The sequence below is a fragment of the Crinia signifera genome, chromosome 2 (assembly GCF_055691185.1).
Source record: "Crinia signifera chromosome 2, ASM5569118v1, whole genome shotgun sequence".
NCBI classification, from domain to species: Eukaryota; Metazoa; Chordata; class Amphibia; order Anura; family Myobatrachidae; genus Crinia; species Crinia signifera.
The window spans coordinates 110,861,907-110,875,421 of NC_139218.1; the positions used below are offsets into that span (position 1 = coordinate 110,861,907).

The 13,515-nt window shown below is 42.9% G+C and overlaps 1 protein-coding gene across 2 annotated transcripts in view; it reads left to right on the forward strand.

The window, feature by feature from the left end:
• Positions 1-1,892: 1,892 nt before the first annotated feature.
• Positions 1,893-13,515, forward strand: part of CD53 (CD53 molecule) — a 38,437-nt gene continuing 26,814 nt past the window's right edge. The window contains exon 1 of one of the 2 annotated variants that reach the window (XM_083171041.1): positions 1,893-2,008. The gene's annotated coding sequence lies outside the window, so the exon portion shown is untranslated. Of the gene's footprint in view, positions 2,009-2,064; positions 2,117-13,515 lie in introns of those variants that run through there. The other variant, XM_083171042.1, reaches the window with a different exon arrangement.

The following is a 13,515-nucleotide window of genomic DNA, read 5'->3' on the forward strand; positions in this document are numbered from 1 at the left end:
CCTATTCACAGATCCTGGCGCTGGTTTAGAAAAGCAATAGGTGTAGCTTAACCAGTAGCTTGTAAAATACAAGAAATTTGATAAACTCTAGATTAACAGCTGCAGCAAATGTAAATGAGACTGCTGGGGTCTCACTTGGGAAATTACAAAAGTGGGGTTTACACTTGCGCTGCTGGATCTATAATGTTGGCCTGTGAACCGTACTGAACAAAAGGACACCTGGACACACTTGAAGTAATTATAATAAAGTTTTATACATATAAAAAAACAGTCATAAAATTTACATTTACACAAATAAGTATATTAAAAAGCAGATGCAATCCAAATATAGTTTACTCTGTATTGGTTTTAGATAGCATAATATAATAAACTTATATGTAGCAGGTACCACACTCCGATGGGGTCACGAACTTGAGATATTAGGAGTAGATTCCTCCAAAAGCAGAATAAGAACAAATATAGCAGCCAGTCTGTTAATAGCAGGGGTTAGGTTGTTATGTGGTTGGGGAATGCGGGGAACACAAGCCAGAGCAGATAATTATGAGCAGGAAAATATGAGCAGGAGACAAGCTGCGTAAAGCCTGTTAGCGCAAACAACGCCAAGATGGAATAGTCAGGAAACGCACTTACTCCTTGGTAGTATGCTCACCCTCCTTGTGATGGATGTTGGAGGGGCCAGGGAGCCCGATGGTAAAACGGCTCGACCCGGTACACGTGGTGGTGCTGCGCAGACAGGTGCTCTGGTGTAATGGCGGGGTACACGGAAGTGCTGGGGCTCAACCCGGAGCAGGAGGCGGTGTGACGTCGAGAAAGTTCCCGGTTTCCTAGGGAACGAAACGCGTTGACGCTACTTCCGCCTTTGAAAACCCTCCCACTCCTGAGGTCACGATACTTACACTTGGAGCCGGCTCACGCTACAAACTGAACCGAGCCGCAAGCATTTATCTACAGCGTCTTCAGCCAACGCTGTCTGGACTCCTTCCTATGGCTAAAGTCATCAGCCACAGCTTATTGAAAGCCCCCATTTGCGGACGTCACACCGCCTCCTGCTCCGGGTTGAGCCCCAGCACTTCCGTGTTCCCCGCCATTACACCAGAGCACCTGTCTGCGGACACAGCACCACCACGTGTACCGAGTCGAGCCGTTTTACCATCGGGCTCCCTGGCCCCTCCAACATCCATCACAAGGAGGGTGAGCATACTACCAAGGAGTAAGTGCGTTTCCTGACTATTCCATCTTGGCGTTGTATGCGCTAACAGGCTTCACGCAGCTTGTCTCCTGCTCATATTTTCCTGCTCATAATTATCTGCTCTGGCTTGTGTTCCCCGCATTCCCCAACCACCTAACAACCTAACCCCTGCTATTAACAGACTGGCTGCTATATTTGTGCTTATTCTGCTTTTGGAGGAATCTACTCCTAATATCTCCAGTTCGTGACCCCATCGGAGTGTGGTACCTGCTACATATAAGTTTATTATATTATGCTATCTAAAACCAATACAGAGTAAACGATATTTGGATTGCATCTGCTTTTTAATATACTTATTTGTGTAAATGTCAATATTATGACTGTTTTTTTATATGTATAAAACTTTATTATAATTACTTCAAGTGTGTCCAGGTGTCCTTTTGTTCAGTACGGTTCACAGGCCAACATTATAGATCCAGCAGCGCAAGTGTAAACCCCACTTTTGTAATTTTTTGATACTATGCTAGGATAAATAATATGGAAAACGTTTCTCTTCATAAAAAAATAAAAACAGAACAGATTTTACTTTTAAAAAGTGATTGTAACACCCAACATTTCCTAATGTGATCATACTGACAAACACTTGTGTGTGTTTTTTTAAATAGAACGATTCAGTTATTATCTACTTCCTCTTAACACAGGAAAACGTTTTTTAACACTAAATGTTTTACATTAATGACACAGAGAGGACCTAACGGAGGTAAAGGAAACAATTACAGTAAATCGGAGTAAAGCAACTTGCTATTAAAGCAGAATAAGGTAAGTTGATGATATTTTATTATGCTGCAATACATGCGTTATTATTGGAAGCAGAAGATCAAACAGTGCTCTCCTGATCAACATGACAACACAGTTCAGGCATTTTAGGTAATTATTTATTATATTAATATCTTATTATATCTTTCATATACAGGATAAAGGATACTCAACCTGTAATAAATTCTACAATGCTGAAATAGATAAAAAATGATAGAAACCAATGATATAAATATTTGTATTATATGATAGTACTGTTTTTAACCCTTTAAGTGCCAAAGTTGCTGTGAGAGATCCTCATAATATCTGCTAAAAATGCCAGTATCGCTCATAGCGACTGTTCTTTTATTATAAATAAATAAAAATACAGCCAAGTGAACCTGTGTGCGACGCTGGCATTAGTGGATATTCTGAGGATCTCTGACAGCAACATTGGCATTCAAAGGATTAAGCTTGCAAAAACACACAGACACGCTTACAGGGGGTTCTCAGAAATTTTCTGAATACACTGAAACAACATGGGCTACACAAGCGCCATATTCTCTCAGAAGTAGACGTGTCATCAGGTTCTGATGAAGGGAGCGAGCCAGAGCAGAAACTGGGCTGCCTCTCCGGCTGACCTAAACTGTCATGCCATGTCTGTTGGCTTCGATACTTGAAAAAATCCTATATTGCAGATGCGAGGGGAGCTGGTGACACATGGGAGCAACACTCAACTCTGGTCTGGGCTCCAGTTGTGATATGCTCCATATTTCAGGATCCATCAAAATCCTAGCAAGGAAACCTGGTATCTATTGTATGCACTATGGGGTTTATTTACTAAGGCTGGAGTTCTATTGAAGATGGGATGTTGCTATCAGAATGTACTTTTTTTTTTAGCACATTCTAGAAGATAAGAGATCTGATTGGTTGCCCATAACAACATTATATCTTCCATAGAACTCCCATCTTAGTAAATAAACCCCTATGTCCCTCAATGCTTTCTTGTTATTGGGTTTGAGCATACACTTGGCAGCCATTATTCAGTGCTTTGTAAAATTGATAATAGTTCAGAGCTACTGTAGGTATGGGATACCGTCAATAGGTCGACAAGCATTGGGTCAACACCATTAGGTCGAAATGCAGAAAGGTCAACATGGGTCTAGGTCGACAGGTCATTGGGTCGACACAAGCATTAGGTCAACATGGGCAAGGTCATTGTTTTTCACTGTTTTTTGAGCCAACGTGGCGGTATTTCATGCCCTACCATACACTAAGGCGTGGTGGGAGAATAACCATGCGTCTTCGCAGTGAGTCATGCGAGGGGACACGGTGCTATGGTTCAGTGTCCATGTCAACTGTGTCCAAATTCAGGTAAAAAAATACAGTGAAAAACTCTGTGTCAACCTTTCGACTGTCGACCTTGCCTATGTCGACCTAATGATCTGTCCACCTAGACATATGTTGACCTACACCCGTGTCGACATTTCTGCATGTCGACCTAATGGTGTCGACCCAATGCTTGTCAACCATTCTCTTGTAGACCTAATGATCCATACCCGTAGGTATAGTAGCTTGTGTCTCTTCATGACTTGTGAAACTACAAATTCTAGTGTGCCTTGGCTGTTTGAGTATATGCAGTACTATTTTTCTGGAAAAATAGGTCCAGGAACTCCAGGTCTGGGGGTTGATCAATTAGATAAAAAAGTATATATATAATAGAGAGAGGGAGGGAGAGATAGGTGTATACAGTATATTGTATTTAGAAACAAAGGCACTCACAGGGGACTTTAAAATAAAACTTATCTTATGGAAAGTACATTTTTCAGTTCCTGATGATGTCATATTTAATTAGAGGTTCAGGAACTGAGTTCCTGCTGGTTCCTGCTGAAAAATAGCACTAAGTATATGGGAGGCACTGGTTTGCTGAATAGTTTAATTATTCAGCAAACAATTATATCATTTTTCATTCAAAAAGACAAATATCTTGAAGCCAGTTTCAGACATACAGGGGTTTATTTACTAAGAGGGTAGTTCTATTTAAGATGAGTTGTTGCTATGGGCAACCAACCAGATTCTATATATTATCTTCTAGAGGGTGATAAATAAATAAGTAGATTCTGATTGGTGGCCCATAGCAACATCCCATCTTAAATAGAACACCCATTTTAGAAAATAACCTCGCAGATAATGTGAATGTGTATAGTACAGTGTTCACCTGTTTGCGCCTTTTAGGCTTCCAGCACGTCGTCACTGATACTAGGGACCAAACTTCTCGGCAGGTTTTACCTCAAAAGTGAAAGCAATACTACTAATATTAAGTCCAAAACATGTTGGAGTTTGCCCTTAATTTTAGTACTGCTTAAAATTGTGCAGCTTCTTCTACCACATTTACTGTATGTGTGGATCTGAGCCCTCAAACATCGCAATGGACCAGAGAGCAGCTGCCATGAGGAAGAGACAGGAGCCTTACCATAAAGAGGGTGATTTGGAGCTTAAAAAGTGCAGTACTGGTTCTATTATGGTTGTGTGTTTATTTATTATGATATTTGTAAAATTTTCCTGACCACTTTTCTTATTTAAATGTTTGGGTACTTCTTTACTTTCACGGCGCCAGCATGGCGCCGCGCTACTTCCGGGTTACGCTCGCCACAAACTAAGTAAAATAAACGAAGTTAACGCCATGCCAACATGGATAGTTCATACCTCCACTATCCATGTTGGCATGGAGTTGATTTTAATTAGCGTGGCGAGCGTAGCGAGCCACCGAGCCCGCAGCGAGGGCGAGCGAAGCGAGCCCCGCAAGGGGACTCTGACGCGCGGCGCCATGCTGGCGCCGTGAAAGTAAAGAAGTACCAATGTTTGAATAACATTCTGTTACCACACCCCCACACCCCCTTATTAACCAATAAGGAAAGGGTAGTAACCAGGGCTATTTTTGTGCAGGCTCCAGCAGGAACTGTGGCCCTTATTCTAGTTCACTCTTTCTGACAAAAGGTTTCTTAGATGGACAAAACCATGTGCACTGCAGGTGAGGCAGGTGTTACTTGTGCAGAGATAATTAGATTTGGGTGGGGTTTTACATCTGCCTCACCTGCAGTGCACATGGTTTTGTCCATCTAAGAAATCTTTTGTCAGAAAGAGTGAACTAGAATAAGGGCCACAGTTCCTGCTGGAGTCTGCACAAAAATAGCCCTGGTAGTAACACAAGGTCACACAAAAGCGCTGATTGCAAGGTTGGTGCCCATAGACTAAAATGATCGGATTCGATGCAACCATCAAACCTGATCGCATCTTTTGTGGTGCAAAAAGTGCCCCCTACAGCACCCAATGTCACATGCCATCTTGAGATGGCGCGTTAGGTGCTGGAAGAGGGCGGGCTCTCCACAAAGCCCACACTGCTGAAAACCCACATGTGATCGCTCCTGCAATTCGGTAGATAGTATGTGCAGCACATAAGATCGACAGATGCGACATTCAATGGTGTGCCTGCGCATCACGTCGAAATGTCCCTTAAAGTCGATTTATCGGCCAGATGTGGTCGAAATTGAATGATTACATGCAATATCTCACAAGTGTATGGGAAGCATTATATTGATCTGAGCACCATTGCAGCCCCTTATAGGAGGATGTGTGGCCCTTTATATGTAGCACTTTGGCGGTGGCAATAATAGCAAGAATTACTATTGCCTCTTAAGAGGCACAGCTGTGCTCAGTATATATAATCTTGAAGTGCACTTCCTAACATCATTTATACATAATAACATAATTTGCTGGAAGGGGTCGGGCAGAAGTGGAGAGGCTGCGCAGCGGGACCTCTGACCCTCACTCTGCGCAGAGCTGCACAGCCGTGGATCTGGAACAACCAGGCAGCATTTGAACAAGTGCTCAAACACTGCACCGGCATTAGACTGTGCATGCGCCGTCTAATCCCAAAATCCCGGGATTGGAAACTCCAAACCCTTGATTAAAATCCCGGCTATTTTGGGGCCAAATCCCAGGATCCCACCGATCTTGGGATTGGCCACCCTAGTCACAGGGTCTCTGGCTCCACTACAGTACACACAAAATATGGGGGCCCGCAGTTTTTTGATCCCCCTATTTTTGAAGCCAAGACCAGTCCAGGAGCCCGGTGCTGGTTTCAGAAATACAGGGGACCCCTACATATTTTGTCCTGTGTATTTTTGTAACCAGGACTGGCTTAAGGTGTCTGGGGTTGGTTTGGCTCAGGAGGGGGGAATCCTATGACGGGTTTTTTATATAAAAAAAAAAAAAACGCACATTACCATGTGTAAAAAATTGCAAATGTGTAATAAATCTCACATTTCCATGACCAAAACTCGACATAATTCGCAAGCGAATTCTGACTTTGACTTAAAAAATTGCACCCTATTACATTTGCAATTTAGAACACAAATGATCACATTTTAAACATGCGAATTAGTGCAAATTCGGAACCTTACTAAGAAAACGTACCCTATTACATTTCACCCATGGTGTCCTTTATGGGGTAGTGGATCCTTTTCTTTTCATCACAGCAAGCGTGGCACACTACATTCATGGGAGAGTCATTGGCTGGAGACCATTAACTACTCATTGCTTATTAACAGGGCCGTAACTAGGGGGGGCTGGGGGGTCACGCGCACCGGGCGCTGGAGGTGAGGGGCGCTGTGAGGTCCGGTGTGTGGACGCTGTAGCGGCATGTTTGACTCCGTCCATCTCCGGCAAGTCTTTTTGAAGTCATCAGCGCTTCCCGCCGCAGCGCTAGTAGGAGACGGACGAAGTCATAGTAAGATGCGGTGAGAGGACTGTGCGGGGAGGGGGGGGTCTCCGGCGCCAGGGACAAGGCGTCATTTGGTCCGGTCCCCCCTGTCAGCTGCTAACTAAGCAGCGGGGAATAAACGCTGTGCGCGTGCGCACAGCGTCTATTCCCGCAGCCAGGGGGCTGGGGGCATGGCTAGAGGCTCACAGAGCCTCTGGGTCATGCCCCCATAGCGGCAAAATAGCGGCCCTGTTATTAAAATAATATTTTCACTCTTTTTTTATAAATGAAGTAATTAGAATTTAATAGCACAATCAATCACAGAGTGGAGAGAAATGGATGCAAGACCATAATGTATAATCTGGGAAAATGTATTATAAATTGAGAAAAAGAGGTCCATACAATCCTATGGCTGAGTGAGAGTACCAAACCGTGGTAGTTCCAGAGGTGGGCTGCAGCACAGTCCAAAATTGAAATAGGGGACCCACACTACCTGCCAGTAAGCCCTGGCCAGTGATGTTTGTCAGTGCTTGGGGTGGCAGGTGGTGTGGCACCCCTATTTGAATATTGGACTGTGCGCCACCAAAAAACATTGCAATTTGTCTGTAGATAATTGTACCCCAAATTTATTTTGTATGTTTTATTATATCCAGTAGTCAGCAAATATGAACTAAATGTAATTTCATGGGGCCTTATTCTGTTCTTGACACAGATGCTGTGCATGCTGCAAAGGTTCCGATGTTCGGTCCATTGCACAAGTGCCAGACCCGTACTACATTTGTGCAGTACAGATCTACATTGCCCGTTGCACTATAGCATCAGACTATTAGTGATTTACAGATATTTCCTAGCCTCTTTGTAGTAGATGTGCAGCTGGCTTACACAACCCATTGTTCATGCAGCCGGCCAATAGTGTTGCAGACAGTGGTGGTTTTTACCTATGGGCTGCAGGGCTACATACCCCCCCCCCCCCCCCCCCCCCCAGGAAACTCTGGGGGGGGGTTCACTGTGACTGGCAATGTGCAGTAAGTACATCGGTACTGCGAACGTGCCTGTCCCGGTGCCTGTCATCTGTATTATAGAGGCGCCGGGACCATGATTCCCCTTCTATGGGCTGTTGCCAAAGCAGCCCATAGAAACTGGAGCATGGAGCCCATAGAAGCTGTGTGCATGTGCACAATGTCTATTCATGCCCCACAGCGGTGAAAACGGGGCGTGACCTTGTGTGAGAGACATTTGTATAAACCACGCCCTTTTCACTGGGCCACGCCCCCAATTTCTCTAACGAGCCTTCGGCACGCATAAGAACATCCCTCCTGCTGCTCGGTGAAAGTTGGGAGGTATGGTATAACAGTGGTTCTTACTTCAACAAAAAAAATGTTTATAAGTTTTTAGGCTACATTTTTATGATTATTGTTCCAGCACAACAGTGTAAGTGATGGGAACAAGTTAATGTTAAAATAAAAGTACAGCTTGGAATTTTCTGGTGTTTTCCAGCATAACTCTGTGAACAGTAAATGTTTTCATCACTTCCTGTTTATCACCTCCTGGGTTTCTCAATGAGAGATACTGTACATTCACTTATCTGACAGGCATGTACTAATGTACTAAGCCTTATACAGAGATAAAGTGAACAGGGATAAAGTACCAGCCAGCTCCTAACTGTCATTATTGAAGGAACCAGCACTGCAGCCACAGCACTCTTCGAATGCAGTCCCTATCTGCCGGACCCCTGAAGTGACAAAAATTAGCGTTTGGGCATGAGGAAACGCCCTCCCAAGAGACACACCCCTCATATGAGGCCACACCCCATTTTTTGCAGACAGCAGCCACATCAGGGGTCATCAGGGTAATTGACGCCTCTGTTGGCTGGTGCTTTATATCCGTCCACTTTATCTTTAGCTTTAGCTTAGTACTGTACACAGACCCCAAACTACCAGCCAATCTACCCCTAACTGCCATGTTACTGTCTGTGTTTGAAATATGACAGGAGCGGCACACTGTTCTACGACTTTAGAGGTAGTGGAAACTCAGTACAAATTACTTACTAGGAGGTATCGGTCCCCCACTATATTACATAAAATGTTCCCCTCAGTCTCCCTCCTCTGTTGGCGATGTGGCGGGGAACGGGGGACTCTGGTACATATATGGTGGGATTGTCCCCTGATCAAGACCTTTTGGAATAGAGTTATTCAACTTTCTTCTGAGATACAGTACTGGGGTTTCAAACCCCCAATAATATTGACTTCTGACTACTCCTCCTTCAAAATACAAAAAATCATTTCTCAAAGACCTAAACAATACAGCAAGAGCTGTGATACTGGTCCATTGGACGGTGTGGGAATGGTTCAAGAGAATAGAATTTTACAGAGCCATGGAAGATATATATTATTCAGCATTAGAAAAACCCTCAGATTATGCGGCTACTTGGCTCTCTTGGCTGGACTATAAAACCACCACCACCTACAAGGGCCATATACCAATAGAACCCTCATGAATCAGACAGCTAATACAAATTATTAAACAGACTAGAGAAAATCCTCACTACCAAACATACCCAGTCAGGGGGCTCCTCCCTTATACCCATTACTCCACCTCCCTCTCTTCCCTAGCTCTACCCCTCCCCCCAGTGCCTAGAAGAACGCTTCTAGGCACTGGGGAGACTCCTGGTGAAGAGCAGCCCTGGGAGTTGGCAAGTTGAATTAAGGCAAGTGCAGGTGGTTACACAGGTCCAGCCAAAGTTGAATATAACCCGGGGTGTATTCAGACTCGTTTCTCCGCTATTGACGCCTTGACGCTTTTCTCCGCTATGGCAATGTGCAGCGGTTTCTTCAGAAGGAAGGGGGAGGGTTAAACTGCAGGGTAGGAAGGTTAGGCAACAACAAGGATGATTAGGGTTAGCTTGTAGGGTGGGCGGGGTGTTAGGGTTAGGCTGTAGGAAGGGAGGGTTAGAAGACCAAGGGAACATACTTACTGGACCCCTGTATGTGTGTCCCTGTATACCCCGGCATCCCGTGCACCAGTCATCTGTATGCTTTTCAAAACTTTTACATATATATATGATGAGCACCGCAAGCTAACAAAATGCTGTCCAGCTTACTATAAACCCCATAATGGAATTGCATACAAAATATTGCACACAAGTGATACAGCAATCAGAGCTCTGAAAAACGCTACTAAAAAAGATACAATCCATCATATACCAAAAGTTACCTGCAGGAAGCAGACTCAATTCTGTAAAATGTATTCTTATGTGCAGACAGCAACTCCTTCATGTCAATAAATATTAAGCTTCCTGAAATACACTCTAATTATAAAGATGTTTCATTACAGATATCCCGCAGTTCAAGAGTTTGTGTGTGCGTGGTGGTGGGTGGCGACTGTATAAATAACTATTCATATTAAACTTACCGTAAAAAACGGACCCAGACAAGAACCCGGACCCGGGGGTGTCCTGTCCGGGGGGCTTCATGTGACAGCTGTCACCAGGGAGAGGAGGAGTGGGAGAATAAAGCCTCCCTGTATGGTCCGGGCATGTAGCAAACACCGGACGGTCCGGACCACTTGGGGAGGCTGTAATCTCCTCTTCCCCATGTCCCCGGTAATAGCTATGACAGGCATGCCCGCGGACAAGACACCCCCAGGACGGGACACAACAAGCTCCGGACTGCAGAATTTGATGTCCGGTTCGGTGGTCCGGGGTCTTGTCCGGGTCCGGTTTTTATATAGTCCCCTGCATTGTTACCTTACTGCACATTACTCAATGATTACCATCTATCCTATTTCAATCAGGCTGCCAGGTTCCCATTGCCTCTACTTCCAAAACTTCCCATTTAAGCAGTAAGGTCTCATCTTATTCCTAGGACCACTATCTTTGTTACCAGAGCTCTGCTCCGTTGTCTCCTCTCACATGTTTGCTCGCCCCTACATCAGCTACAGATCACTGAGCAATGCATTGAGTCACTGGTGTATGCTCCTGCTAGTTGCCTTACCTCTGTCACTTCTATATGCCCTACCCATTCTGTGGTGTGCTATTTGGGATTTTTGCTATGTAATTGTACCGATTGTATGTTGTATTTATGTTCTGATACCTTGTCACTGTTTTTTATGTATACTTTGTACATCACTGCTTACACTTTGTAGTGCCTTGAAAAAAAGGACAATAATAAATAATATTGTGAAATCCAGCATGGGACCTCAACAGACACAACAGGTAATGGAATCTGTACGCTGAGCACACTTTAGTTCTTTAGTTTTCTTATATCAACTACATCCAAAAATAAATATTTTGTTTTGGGTGGTTATCCTTTATATTTGCAAATGCAGGACTTTCACTTCTACATTTACTTCTTTATCTGTTACTTTAAATAGTACATTTGTGATTTGATTGTGGTTTGAATCAATTGCTTATATATATTATATTTGTATGTTTAGTGCAAACTGTCGTCTAGTCAGTTTTTTTGAAAGATTTGACTATTTATTGAGATACGAATTCGCAACAAAAAAATACGATATATGGTGCGATTTTTAGTCATGAAAATGTGCAAATTTTAGTCATGAAAATGTGCGAATATGAGGACATGTGCGATTTTTGTGACAAGGTTATGTGCTTTTTATTTGAAAAAAAAAAAAACCAGGACCAGCTCTTTGAGCCCCGGGCTGGTTATGCTCAGGAGGGGGGACCCCATGGCGGTTTTTTGTTTTTTTTTACCTTTACACAAGTATTTTGAGCTGTGCATAGCTAACAATTCCTGGCCTATGCTATTAAAGAAGCAGATAAGGATATTCACATGCAAGTGCTGTATAGTAAAAGTGTGGCAGTTTCATAGCAAGACACATCATGACAAGAAACCAGGAAAGTACTGGGAATTGGAAGATGGGTGATGGGCCTGACCTTTGATTTTCTATGCAGAGGGGTGCCACTTGGAAAATAGAGATGTGGAAAAAAAAGTCAAAGCGTGACAGAGAACACTATAAGGTTTTTGGGGCACGCTTGTGAAATAAATGATAGTAGAGATAGAGTGAAAATTAAGACTAAACTTTTATTAGGTAGCTTAAAACATTATTATAAGTCCACCATCATACTCAGTATCAGGTGGTGGATGAGAGGGAGAAAACAGAGCAGACCTCCCTTGAAATGGAAATAAGAAAGGATAAGTACAATGAGTCTAGAGTCAGCGAGTAACAGGTTAATTTGACAGGTAACCAATGAATTTGACAGGTATGGTTTTAGATCAATATATCCACTTGTCTTAAAATGTACCCTCTGTCCTAGTTTTGGATAGTGATAGAGGGTACATTTTAAGACAAGTGGATATACTGTATTGATCTCAAACCATACCTGTCAAATTCATTGGTTACCTGTCAAATTAACCTGTTACTCGCTGACTCTAGCCTCATTGTACTTATCCTTTCTTATTTCCATTTCAAGGGAGGTCTGCTCTGTTTTCTCCCTCTCATCCACCACCTGATACTGAGTATGATGGTGGACAGCAGAGGAGGGGACACTGCCTAAAAAATTCCCTCACCATTCTTCATTACCTCGCACCTGCTCTGTCATTAAAGGCTCTCTCATTTGCTAAGCATTTGGGTGTCTTCCCTGCAATGCCGGCAAGGGTAACAGCTCACTTCCACTCAGTTTTGCTCTCTCATCTCTGATTAATACAGCCATACTACACTGGATCGCCTGAAACCATCTGAACTAAGAAGCTAAGCAGTGAAGGGCCAGATCAGTACCTACGTGGGAGACCCGTAGGGAATATCCTGTGCTGTAATTAACCAAGAAAGCAGAAGTATAATTACTGGGAGGATGATGCATGTCATGTTTTCTTCTGTTTCCTCTGCTCATATTCATCTTTCTTGCTGAACCAGGTTAACACATCTCCGTCCAAAGGTGTGACGGACACTCTGTATTACTCTGGACCTTATTTTAAAGTGGGGAAATTTAATAAACGGAGTGTGTCCTACGCAAATCCAACTGTTCTCTCTAACAAAAAGACAGATCTAATGTAAACTGTCTGAGCATTTCGTGACCAATTTGGCAGTCTTATATGCAAAAGCTACAGGAGAGACAGTTTAATCATTCTCGCCTTTATTGAATCGTATCATTTAATTGCAGTAATTGATATTCTGTACCCTGAGACGCGTATAACATAAAACTGATTGCTATGTCTTTATTATGTATTTGAAATGTACCCAATTTTTCTGTATTCATCTTATAATAATGTTTTAAGCTACCTAATAAAAGTTAAGTCTTAATTTTCACTCTATCTCTACTATCATTTATTTCACAAGCGTGCCCCAAAAACCTTATAGTGTTCCCTGTAGTCACTCTTTGACTTTTTTCCAGTTCTGTTTTGAACTTCTTTGGGAGCACCACCAACCAAATTTCGCTGTTAGAAGACACACCATCAGCTGTCACTATGTTGGTCTATACACAAATTAAACCTTAACCCCTTCATGACAGAGCCAGTTTGTGCCTTCATGACAGAGCCCTTTTTTTCAAATCTGACATGTCTCACTTAAGTGGGGATAACTTTTTTTTTGCTTTTACTTATCCCAGTGATTTTGAGATTGTTTTCTCGTGACACATTGTACTTCAAGTTAGTGGTAAATTTGGGTCGATACAGTCTGTGTTTTTTTGTGAAAAATACCAAAATATCGTGAAAAAATGGAAAATTTAGCAATTTGCAAAATGTTAAATTTTCTGCTTGTGAGACAAATAATCATACCACTCAAAATAGTTAATAACTAACATAGACCATATGTC